The following is a 12,442-nucleotide window of genomic DNA, read 5'->3' as shown; positions in this document are numbered from 1 at the left end:
TTTGTTGTTTGTTTTTTATAATGCAAATGCCTGATTTAAGATTTGATTGCATCCTCTTCAAAGAGGCATTCACTTCAAAGATGGCTATTTCCAACAGACACATTGCCAGCCACAGGACTACATATAGAGCCAGGCCGCCTCCCTCCATTGAGGTTTCTTTGTTTTAGAGATCTTGGTTGATCTTGATTACTGACCATTTGGGCCACTTGTTTTTTCCCAGGCTTTAAATTCCTGCTTTTACATTTTAAACTCACCAATAAAGAGTGAGGTGAAACCTTAGACTCCCAACTTCACCCCCAATAAAAGCAGAACCCCAGGTCCCTGCACTCACTGTGCTCTTTCTCTTTCTACCCATGACCTTGCTGTGTGGCCCCTAGTGTGCCATGTAGTTTCCAGGTCCTCTTAGTATAAAACTTTTTTTTTTTCAAAGTTTCCTGATAGTTATTGCTGAAGGGCATCTTGCAATGATCAGAACCACAAGGACCACTCTAGCCACAACACTGGTGATTGACAGGCTGAGACCAACACACAACTGGCATAGTTGGTAGGATTGAATGATTGCCCTTGCAATTAACCGCGGGAAATGCCTTTGCCTGCAACGTGTTTACTAACCACCAAAGTCAGGTGGGTAACACCTTCTGAGAAAGAAGCACGCTAGCTGGGGATCTGTCGTGCTGCTATACACTTTCACATGTTGCCTACAGTATCCAATGCAAAAGGTCAGGCCTGCCATAATAATCCCACAATCTCCCCAGAGCAGTGTGATTAAGGCCAACAAGATGATGAGACCACTAGTTATAAAGACTTTAATGGACTATTAATGTGCATAAGGGTCCTCCACACTAAGGAGAGTTAAGGAGGGTGGATTAGATCGCAAGGCTGTTGTCATTGCCCAAGGAGGGCGTTGGGTTAAAGGCACAGGGAAAAGATTCCTGTAGGTGAGGAGGATGGGAGAACTCTGCCTGTTACCACCGAGTCGGTGGGTTGTGCCCAGAGTACATGTCCTAACCCAGAAAAGTGAAATAGCCTTGCAAATGGAAGCCAGTGTCACCACAAGAGGGAAAATACATCAGAGGCCTACCGTCTCTGTGTCACCACTTCATTCACTACTGTTGCTCTTTGTCCCCTGACCCAATGAGATATTGTGGGTTCAATTCCTTGGTGTGGTGTTGCTAAAAAATTAATGAACAAATATAAATGTCCTAAACATCTGGTGCCAGCACCTCCTAAGAACCTTGAGGAGGCACACCAGCTCCTTGATAAATGCAAAAGCCCATGGATGCTTCCTAGTTATTATTCAATGTCATGTACACCAACATGCCAAGACTCTGGTTTATGCTCCAGAGGCCTGGGGACTTTTCCCAACCACCCTGTGCGTATCACACTACTGAAGGCAGACTCGCATCCTGGAGAAGTCTCTTGGGACACCCTGGAAAAGAAAGTAGCCACCTACGAAGAGGGCTGACAGTAATGTCATCCCACATTTTCTGGTAACAGCACATAAGATCAAGGTAACAGGAGAAAAACAAGTAGAAACTGAGATAAAAAACCTAATTAAATTCAAACCTTTCTTAAAAATTTTATGCAGTAGGAAGGAGAGAAGAGAGCTAATTGGCTATTGTGGATTTTCTTGTTTGTTTGGAACAGGCTCTAAATTCCTCACAGTGGCCAAAATGCATTAACTGGCCAGCATCTAAAGACCCTAAAATCCGTAACTTTCTCAGAGATCCATCCGGGCTATATGCTCATTCCTTCTGAGATACCACAGATCCTGAGTCCTCTTGGCTTTCCGCTAAACGGCTTTCCACTACCAGCACGCCTCACGAGGTGTCCCTGCCACCACGGGAAGAGCTGACAGGGTTATCGAGGGCTCTCCTGAGGAGGAAGCAGGAATTGGGAAGACAAAGGCCCTTAGAGCCACTGATACTCATACCTGAGCCCTCCCTCTCCTCACCTGGATATACACTAGCTGGCGCTGTACCCATCCTTCCATCACAGTGATCACTGCTAAGGTTCATGGAGGAAGCCCATCTCCTGCTGCACAAAATTGTCATGGTCCAATGGGTTCATCATTTCCATGACCACAGTGACCCAAATGACCCCTTCTTCATTTCTAACCTGAAGAGGTCCCACTTGACCCTGAGAATTGTTTTTACAGGGCACCCCCTAATTACAGGGTGGTGTTACTACATTTTGTGGGAACTGCTGAAGCCATCCAAAAGGCACTGGAACTCCTAGGAGAAAACTTACATTCTTTCTCTGTCCCTTGAAGATGTAAATCTTACCATGCCTTTGTAATGTAAACACCCCAGGAAGTACCTAAACTCTGCCTGAGACCAAAGGACAAAAGGGGGGCAGAGGTAAGAGGTCTTTTAAAATAGAATTTGTGGTCGGGACGTTTGAACGAGACGAAGACGGAACCGAAGCCGGGCGCAGGCCGTGGACGCGGTCCCACCGAGAGCCAAAGATGGCAGTGAACGTATATTCAACATCAGTCACCAGTGATAACCTAAGTCGATATGACATGCTGGCCTGGATCAATGAGTCTCTGCAGCTGAATCTGACGAAGATTGAACAGTTGTGCTCAGGGGCTGCCTACTGTCAGTTTATGGACATGTTGTTCCCTGGCTCCATTGCCTTGAAGAAAGTGAAATTCCAGGCTAAGCTAGAACATGAATACATCCAGAACTTCAAAATACTACAAGCAGGTTTTAAGAGAATGGGTGTAATGGGTGTTGACAAAATAATTCCTGTGGACAAATTAGTAAAAGGAAAGTTTCAGGACAATTTTGAATTTGTTCAGTGGTTCAAGAAGTTTTTTGATGCAAACTATGATGGAAAAGACTATGACCCCGTAGCTGCCAGACAAGGTCAAGAAACTGCAGTGGCTCCCTCCCTTGTTGCTCCAGCTCTGAACAAACCGAAGAAACCTCTCAGCTCTAGCAGTGCAGCTCCACAGAGGCCCATTGCAACACACAGAACTACTGCAACCCCTAAGGCTGGCCCTGGTGTGGTGCGGAAGAATCCTGGTGTGGGCAACGGGGATGACGAAGCAGCTGAATTGATGCAGCAGGTCAACGTATTGAAACTTACCGTTGAAGACTTGGAGAAAGAAAGAGATTTCTACTTTGGAAAGCTAAGGAACATTGAATTGATTTGCCAGGAGAATGAGGGGGAAAACAATCCAGTATTGCAGAGGATCGTGGACATTCTGTATGCTACAGATGAAGGCTTTGTGATACCTGATGAAGGGGGCCCACAAGAGGAACAAGAAGAGTATTAACGGCCTGGACCAGTAGAGCAACATCCGAATTCTTCACTCCAAATCATGTGCTTAACTGTAAAATACCCCCTTTTATTATTCTTAGAGGACTCACTGGTTTCTTTTCATGAGCAAACAGTACCTCTTCTTAAAGTGCACTTTGCAGAAGTTTCACCCCTTTTCCAATGAGTTTGAGTTAGGAGCTTTTACCCTGTAGCAGAGCGGTATTAACATCTAGTTGGGTCACCTAGGGAACAAAGAGGCTGACCATGGGGCTCACCGTGTGGACGCTGGTAACACTGAGTGCTGGAGAAGGTGTTTTTATGTGATACACTGAGGTGGAAACCTCAGTAGAGAAATGTAAAGACTGATTTGAGTTTTAAGCTAATGTGAAATCTTGGCAGAGAACGTTTTAATAAATAAATGCCTTAAGAGTATTTAAAAAAAATAAAAAATAAAAAAATAAAATAGAATTTGCTATGAAAACTGTCTTGTCCAAACTCTAATCCACAGCCTTCCTAAGATTGTCAAGGGCAGGGCACCTGGGTGGCTCAGTCGTTAAGCGTCTGCCTTCGGCTCAGGTCATGATCCCAGGATCCTGGGATCGAGTCCCGCATCGGGCTCCCTGCTCTGCGGGGAGCCTGCTTCTCCCTCTCTCACTCCCCCTGCTTGTGTTCCTGCTCTCGCTGTCTCTCTCTCTGTCAAATAAATAAATAAAATCTTAAAAAAAAAAAGATTGTCAAGGGCAAATACAAATCTTAAAAGTCTCCACAAATAGTAAAAAACTTTAGCCATTGGAGTGGGTAACCTTAACTTGTTCCTCTGTTAGAAGCAGTTTGGATTCAACTGTTATTTATAAACTAGTGAATTTTATATTGTACCTGACCCATGGCTAAAATTTTGAAATGGAAACTTACAGGGTCTCTATCTGCATCTGCATGTTTACGTATGTCTGTGGATGTAAGTTATGTATATGATTTTCTTTTTCCTTCTAACTCTGGATAGAATTGCCAAAATTAATTAGTAAAAGAATCCTATTTAATTGGCTTAAAAATAAGCACTTATGAATGATTTCTAAAGCTCAGAAATATGGAAACTAACCCAAATGTTTTTCAAGTTCATGTGATCTGGCATAATCTTTGGTAAATCAAAGCTGCTTTCAGTTTGGTTTAATTGAAATAGGTAAGTCTTCAGGGTTGTCAGCATTAAATATTATGCAGATAACAGCTTTCATCCTACCTGGGTTTACTAGTCAAATAAATTCATGTTAACTCTATTACAAAATTTGTCAGCAAGAAAAGTAGCTTGGTATGATGACTGACTTTGTCTAGAGTCTAATGAAGTTTTCATGGGTGGTCTAAACCTAGTTGTTGGGAGCAAATAATTTTGATAGATATAAGTAGGATAAGTGAGCTTTTCAGCAATCATTATGTTATGTCTACTTAAAAATAGTCTGTCCGCCCTCCCACCCCCCCAAAAAAAAAAGTTTCCGAGACCTCTGGTAACTTCCATCCTTAGAATTTTGCTAAGTTAAATTAAATGATGGGAATTCATTGAATGTCTTCGTCATTTCCAAATAAGATAAAACTACTGAAACATTAATTGCTAAACAAGTCTAAGTTTACCTACGTTTGACCTCTTACTACAGAGGAAATAAAGATATTTGGGCCTCTTACTAAACATGTGTTGTGCCACATTAAAAAAATACTATGAGGAAATGTATGTTTCTAGATATCATGAAATGAATTCATAAATTTGCCCATCTAAACAATGCTGTGCAACAGTTCACAATTTCTACTTCTTAGTTTTCGCTAGAAATTAAGTTTTCTAAGGGTTAAGAATTCTAAAATATGTAATTAAAACTACTAGAAATTATACAGAAAACAATTCTGTATGTAAGAAAAGTAGGATGTGTAGGGTTTTTAAAAAATTTTTAAAGATTTCATCTATTTTTTTGATAGAGAGAGACACAGCGAGAGAGGGAACACAAGCAGGGGGAGTGGGAGAGGGAGAAGCAGGCTCCCCACCGAGCAGGGAGCCCGATGTGGGGCTCGATCCCAGGACCCTGGGATCATGACCTGAGCCGAAAGCAGACGCTTAATGACTGAGCCACCCAGGCGCCCAGAAGTGTAGTGTTTTGTTTTTGTCCTTTTTTTTTTGGTTAGAAAAGGCATGAGATATGGAAATGCATTTTTGTGGAGGGAAATGAAAGAGATTTTGTTCTAAAATAAAGCTGGTTATTTTAGAATGGGAAAGAAGAAAATGAAGGACAAACTATGGACATAGAAGGCCAGAGGGAGGGAGGTGGGAGGGAGAGAGAGAGAAGGAATCTTGTGTAGTCAAGGTGGCTAAAAATTGAATTCCTATTACAAGGATTTTAAAATTAAGCTTTAATACCAATAGTGCGCTTATGTAAAACTAATTTTTATCTCATCTGCCAAAAAGACAGTCTTCTTAGATTATTGGCCTGCTCTCAACAAGAAATCTAAACAAAGGCTTTTCTTTACCTTTTAAGTCATCAGCTTGGAAAGCAAAGGTTTTGTGTCTTACCCACTGTGCTTCAGTCTGTCTTCATGTCTTGGATGATGTAAACCAAGTCTTCTCTAGTAAAAGAGCCAGGTTTTGCCCAGAACAATGTAACTGTCTATATTTGTTTTTGAAATCTTTTTTGTCTCTTAAAATGGATAATTAAGTATTGCATCCAAGCCTTTTTGATATTTTGATAAATCTTATAAAATTCAAATTCTAAATGAAGTATTTTTGATTTCATACTAACTTGAGACTTTTAGAGAGTCCCGGGAACATCTCAAAAGATTTGTTCTCTCTCTCTCAAAACACTTGTAATTCTAGTTACTGTCAAAATGTATGTCACAGAAATAATCAAATTTCTGTTAGTAACATAAGGAACTCTCATCAGATCTTAAACATGGGCATTTTTAAGTCTTTTGTCATTTACAGACATTTATGGTTTTACTCTGATGCTTTTGCAAAAGTGGTCCATCTTCAAGGAGATTCATGGAAAGGACTCTGACAAGTATAGGTTTCTGATAATTTTCAGATCATACCACTGAACAGGGTAAGAATTTACAGGACTCTAAGGAAAAACTGGCCTTTTCAAATAGAAATTGCTAGGGAAAGGTCAGGATTTAATTACATAGGACTAAATGAGAATGAGTCTAATTTTATAGGATTTTTGTTCGAAACATTGCTGGTTCTTTAATCTTTTGTTTTCTAGATTTAAGGAAACTTTTTTTTTTTTTTTTTTTTTGCCAGCTAGCTAGCTATGACTTACAGCAATTTGGTAAAGTATCTTTGTGAACAAAGATGGAGCAATTACTTTTTTTTTCTCCTACCTGATCTCTCCAGGATTCAGAAACTCTTAGTGAGTATTCTTATTTTCATGGCAATATAGTTATTTGCATAAGCTCAATGAGAATCTGTTCTCTTTGTAACAGGACATACTTGGAAACATTGGTTATATCACCAACACTTTGCCTGTATTGTCATATTTGAGAGACATATGTATAGACTCAGATGTTACAAGACAGCTTTCAGGAACGAAGGTTGATTTTATGGAGCCAATAAAGCCCCTTGGAAAAATTGGCCTGATACCTTGCTTGTACTGTTCCCAGCAGCCTTGCAAGGTGAGTAAGGAAGGTCACTTCCTGGTAGGTGCAGGAACTTCAAGATACTTGGGGGGACCTCAAAAAGTGAGGAATTAACCCAAATCAATAGGTATTGCAGGCAAAATCTGATAATGAGTCTTTGGTTTGACTTCCTATCCTTGAGAGGCTTTGAAAGTTCAATTTGAGATTCCTTATGAAAAGTTCCAGGAAAGCCAACTTAGGACCTAATTGGCCAATCACTATTTTTGTTGTACTTATGTAAATAATCAGGCCAAGTTTGTTGAAACCAGACTTAATTTGCAAACAAATTGGCCTTACTATGATTATCTTTGATAGAAATGGGGGTTGTAGAGAGAAAAATTACGTTTCTGTAGAAAAATACATACTCGTGGATATTAGGTTCTATTCCAGTTCTGTTAATTGTGTTTGAGGTTTTGTTCACTGTTAGATCCTGAATTCTTCTCATTTCCTACAATACCGGGTTACACCTTTTCAAACTAACATTTTCATTTTTTCTCCCGCCCTTCTGGCTTGGAATCATTGAGAACTAAAACTGCCTTTTCCCCAAAGCCATGCAAATTAAAGTGGGACAACTTGATATACTTAAATCACAACAGCTGATGTATGTACCATCTTTGTGCCTGTCGCTGTGTGGGCCACTCAGACAGATCACCAGAGACGTGCAAACTGCAAACCAGGACCATCAATCAAATCGCCACCGTCTGCCCTCACTCCATTTGAACATGCTTCAAGCCTGACATCTAGGAATCTCAACCGGCTACCCTCAGAACTCAGAAACTGGGATTATCATCTGTTCCAATCATTAACCTTTCTTTTCTCTTGTTTCCAGAGAAATGAAATTTCTTGGATCTGTGAGATTAAAGGTCTCACCTAATTTGGGAACATTTCAACCTTTATTTCTTCAGATATTTTTTTCTGCCATATACTCTTTCTCTCTTCTGAATCATACTCCTTGATATTGTCCCTCAGTGAGGCTCTGTCCTTTTTTACTTTTTTCCTCTGTGCTTCAGGCTGTAAAATTCCCATTGCCCATCTTTCAGGTTCACTGATCTTCTGTAGTGTATAATCTGCTGCTGTTAAGCCCATCCAGTGAAATTTAAAATTTGGTTTTAGATAATGTATTTTCAGTTCCAAAAGTTATATATAGTACTTTTTAAAAATTCTTTTACTGTCTCTATTGAGATACTGTATTTGTTTCCAAAGTATTTCATGCTTTCCATTACATCCTTAACCATATTTATAAGAACTATTTTAAAGTCCTTTTCTATTAATTCCACCATCTCTGTCAATTCTGACTCTGTTTCTATTGACTGATTTTATCCGGGTTACGAGTTATATTCCCTTGCTTCTTTGCCTGTCTTATAATTTTTTATTGGCGCTGGACACTGTGTTTACCATGCTGTTGAATTTCTAGATTTTTTTGTCTTCTTTTCACAAGTATGTTGTTTCATCAGGCAGTTAATTTACTTGCACATCAGCTTGATCCTTTCAAGTCATGTTTTAAAGCTTTGTTAAGATGGTTCTGTAGTAGAAGTAGATGTCGTTTCTCTTTAAAGGGCCAGATAGTAAGTATTTTAGGCTCTACAGGCTATATAAAGTCTCTTGCAAATACTTGGGTTTTGTTTTTGTTTTTGTTTTTACATTCCTTTAAAAATGTAAAAAAAAAAATTCTTTGCTCAAAAGCTATACAAAACCAGGCTATGGGGTGGATTTAGCTTGTGGGCTGGACAGCCTTTCTGAGGTCTCTATTAAATGCCTGCTGTCAGGTCAAGGGTATTCAGTATCTGAGATTTTACCCTACTGGCAAGCCTGTAATGGTTGTCTAGATGCTGGCAGAAGACATGAGACTCCTAGGTCAGAGAACAAAGGACTTTATTACTTGCCGCAGGCAGCATGATCTCCATGTTCTCATTGGTTTCCCTTGTCCCCCAAACCTCATGGAGGCAAATGCAGAGTGGATCCAAGTGGATGTTACACTCACAGTGAGTCTGAATCATAGCTGAGGAATCCTGAACTTAGAGAATCTCTCATTTTATAAGATAACTGCTATCAAATCTGCCCCAACTGTGCCCTGGAAGGAGGCATTTTTTATTATCCTGGTCAGGAAACAAATTTGCCCTTTCTCCTGAAAGGCAACATTATACCTGCCAAAGGCTACTGACTATACAAACATCCTTGGAAAGATAGTCAAGGACAAAAGTTGTCACAAGACATGGAGACACGTCATAGAAAGTTGTCTCCTAGCACCCCCCCATGTTTAAGAGGACTCTGTCCTGGTTAGAGTTCAAATGCTTCCATTTGTGAAAGTGTTGCCCAAGTCTCAGATCCCCAGTAATTCTTTCCCCAAGAGTTGTTCTTCTCACAGTAGTTGTTTTGCCTGGCTTTAAGAGGTCCTCCCTTATACTTATGCATCTTAATATTCAAACAGACATTCAAGATGATCCTTATACAGATTTCTGGAACTCTGTCTCTGCACATCTTTCTCCTCTCTGATACCCTGATACTCAAATTGTAGTTACCTTCCTGAGTTCCACTCACTCTTTTTTTTGTTTTTTTTAAGATTTATTTATTCATTTATTTGAGAGAGAGAGAGAGAGAGAGAGAGAGAGAGAGAGAGCACACACGCAGGGGGAGGGGTGGGGCAGAGGGAGAAAGAGAGAATCCCAAGCAGACTCCTGGCAGAGCAGGGAGCCTGACGCAGGGCTCTACCCCACGACCCCCAGATCATGACCCAAGCCATTTGCTCTTAAACACAGCAAAACCACTGTGCTGTGCTTGAGTTCTGCCTTTCTGTATGTCAATCCACAGAGGACCTCCAGGCAGAAAACTGGGGCACTTGAGGAATCATTTGTTTTGTTCCTCCCAGGGATCACAGCCGCTTAGTGCTTGTTGTTCAATTTCCAAAAATGGTTTTTTATATATTTTATCTATTTTTATAACTTTTTAGAGCAGGAACACTGGTCCGGTGCCACTTACTCCATCATTGCCCAGCTGTCTTTTTTAGCATTAACCTTATATGTTTTGGAATTTGGATTTGCACAATCACTTTGAGTGGGAGATATTTCTGTGATCCTTTCCTCCCCTGTCTCCAACTTGATGAGTATTTCCACCTGCGCTTCTCTCCACTGCACACCCCAGTCTAGAACCAGATAGTAAAATGACTTGAGAGGCCATTAATGCTCCTGGTCCATGTCATTAATATGGCTCATCTAGTATCTAAACCAGCTGGTATCTCAGTTCATTTGCTGCAGTATTGTTTGTCTTTCATCCTTTGCTTTCCTCTTCCTGGGTCCACTGCTTCCCATAAATCCATAGCTCCAGCCAGTATATTGGCAGTAGGTTTATTCCGTTTCCTTCCATGGGGCAAGGGAAAGTCGGGTGACCCATCATCGCTGTTTGCCCAGAACCATGGGATTTCCTGGGATTTGGGATTTTCTGGGCTAAAACAGGGAGAGTCCTGGGAAAACCAGGATGGTTGGTCTGCTCCAGGTCCTGGCTCTCGGTAACATCGCTGGTTTTGGTCTCCATCTTGAGTAGAGCATTTTAGCCCCAGTATTCCACCAGAGCTGGATTTCCACTTGCCCCTAGCTGCTTTAACACTCGGAGCTTGATAGGTTGCAGCATTCGCCCAGCTCACTGCTTTGCATTTTTGTTGCATTTCTGGTCCACAGAGATGTTTATCTTGTTTTTTGAGCCCAGCAATGACCTTTTGGATTTCTCTTTTTCTATTGTATCTGTCATTATTGTGTGTTTAGAGCATACGGGATGAATTGAAGCGTGAATTTGTTGTGCCACCTTGACTAGAAATTCTGCTGGTTCTTTTTCAATTTGATATTGTCTTAGTTTACGAAATTATGTAATTTAACAGCCTGCTTGATTTAGAAGCCCCCACAGCCTTTTCAGTCATTTTGAGGGATCCCAAATCACAGAAATTCAAGTGAAATGCAGTCATTGTCCATATAGTGGTTCTATTCTTTTTTTTGAGGGCATCATAACTCAGCATTTGAGTTAGAAAAGAACAAAAAGGAATCGGATTCTAGCTGCTCCATCCTACATCTTCTGCTTGATAAAAATGGTATCAGGCAGTGCTTTACCTCCACTTCTTTACCTCCACTTCTAGTTACTCTCTTTTTCTTATTCCTCCATTCCTGAAGGGGCAGAGCAAGAAAGTCAAATGGAGGCTGGGGCAGTGGTTGCCAACCTCTTTGAAAATGAAGGGTCTTTCTCCCTTCCCTGGTCTAATAAGTTCTTTTTTTTTTTTTAATTGAAGTATAGCTGACACATAACGTTACATTAGTTCCAGGTGTACAACACTGATTCAACAAGTTTATATGTTATGCTGTGCTCACCACAAGTCCAGCTACCACCTGTCACCATACAATGCTATTGCAGTACCATTGACTATATTCCCTAGGCTGTACTTTTTTTTTTTAAGATTTTATTTATTTACTTGACAGAGAGAGACACAGTGAGAGAGGGAACACAAGCAGGGGGAGTGGGAGAGGGAGAAGCAGGCTTCCCGCCGAACAGGGAGCCCGATGCGGGGCTCGATCCCAGGATCCTGAGATCATGACCTAAGCCAAAGGCAGATGGTTAACGACTGAGCCACCCAGGCGCCCCTCCTAGGCTGTACCTTTTATCCCCATGACTTACTCTTTCCATAACTGGAAGCCTGTATCTCCCACTCCCCTTCACCAATTTTGCCCATTCCCCTAACTTCTCCCCTTTGGCAACCATCAGTTTGCTCTCTGTAGTTATGGGTCTGATTCTGCTTTTTCTTTGTTTATTTGTTTTGTTTCTTTTTTAGATTCCACATTTAAGTGAAATCATATCATGTTTGTTTTTCTCTGTCTGACTTATTTCACATAGCATAATACCTTCTAGGTCCAGCCGTGTTGTTGCAAATTCAAAAACAAGATCTCATCCTTTTTATGGCTAATATTCCATTATATATATAATGTAACATATATATTATCCATTCATCTATCAACAGTTGGGTCACTTCCATATCTTGGCTCTTATAAATAATGCTGCAATAATCATAGGGATGCATGTTTCTTTTTGAATTAGTGTTTACATTTTCTTTGAGTTAATACCCAGTAGTGGAATTATTGGATCTTGAGTAGTTCTATTTTTAATATTTTGAGGAACTTCCATACTGTTTTCCACAGTGGCTGCATCAGTTTACATTCCCACCAGCAGTGCACGAAGGTTTCTTTTTCTCCACATCCCTGCCCACACTTATTTCTTTTCTTCTTGATTCTAGCCATTCTGAAAGGTGTAAGGTGATATATGAGGTTCTTTTTTCTGCAAACCTCAGTCTGTTTTTGGAGAACACCAGGATTTTCAGATTCTCTGTAATAACTTTGGAGCCCTCCCAAAGAGTTACTACTCGTGAAATTAGGCAAAAGGAGCAATTTTTTTTGTATAATTTTTAAATTAATTAATAATTAAATATTTCAACTTATACAGCAAGGCTTTTACATTGACATTAAAAGAGTAAAGAGCCATGGAGTGCCCGAGTGGCTCAGTT

At 40.5% G+C, this 12,442-nt stretch overlaps 1 long non-coding RNA gene and 1 pseudogene across 1 annotated transcript in view; both read left to right on the top strand.

Annotated features, from left to right (window-relative positions):
- Positions 1-12,442, top strand: part of LOC114209908 (uncharacterized) — a 92,852-nt gene that overhangs the window by 29,827 nt on the left and 50,583 nt on the right. The window lies entirely within an intron of this gene.
- Positions 2,404-3,576, top strand: LOC114209906 (microtubule-associated protein RP/EB family member 1 pseudogene; annotated as a pseudogene).

Source organism: Eumetopias jubatus, unplaced genomic scaffold (genome assembly GCF_037043125.1).
Source record: "Eumetopias jubatus isolate StellerSeaLion01/CBP00866 unplaced genomic scaffold, mEumJub1_p1.0 scaffold_6, whole genome shotgun sequence".
Classification (NCBI taxonomy): Eukaryota; Metazoa; Chordata; class Mammalia; order Carnivora; family Otariidae; genus Eumetopias; species Eumetopias jubatus.
This window is presented reverse-complemented; position numbering and strand designations above follow the sequence as displayed.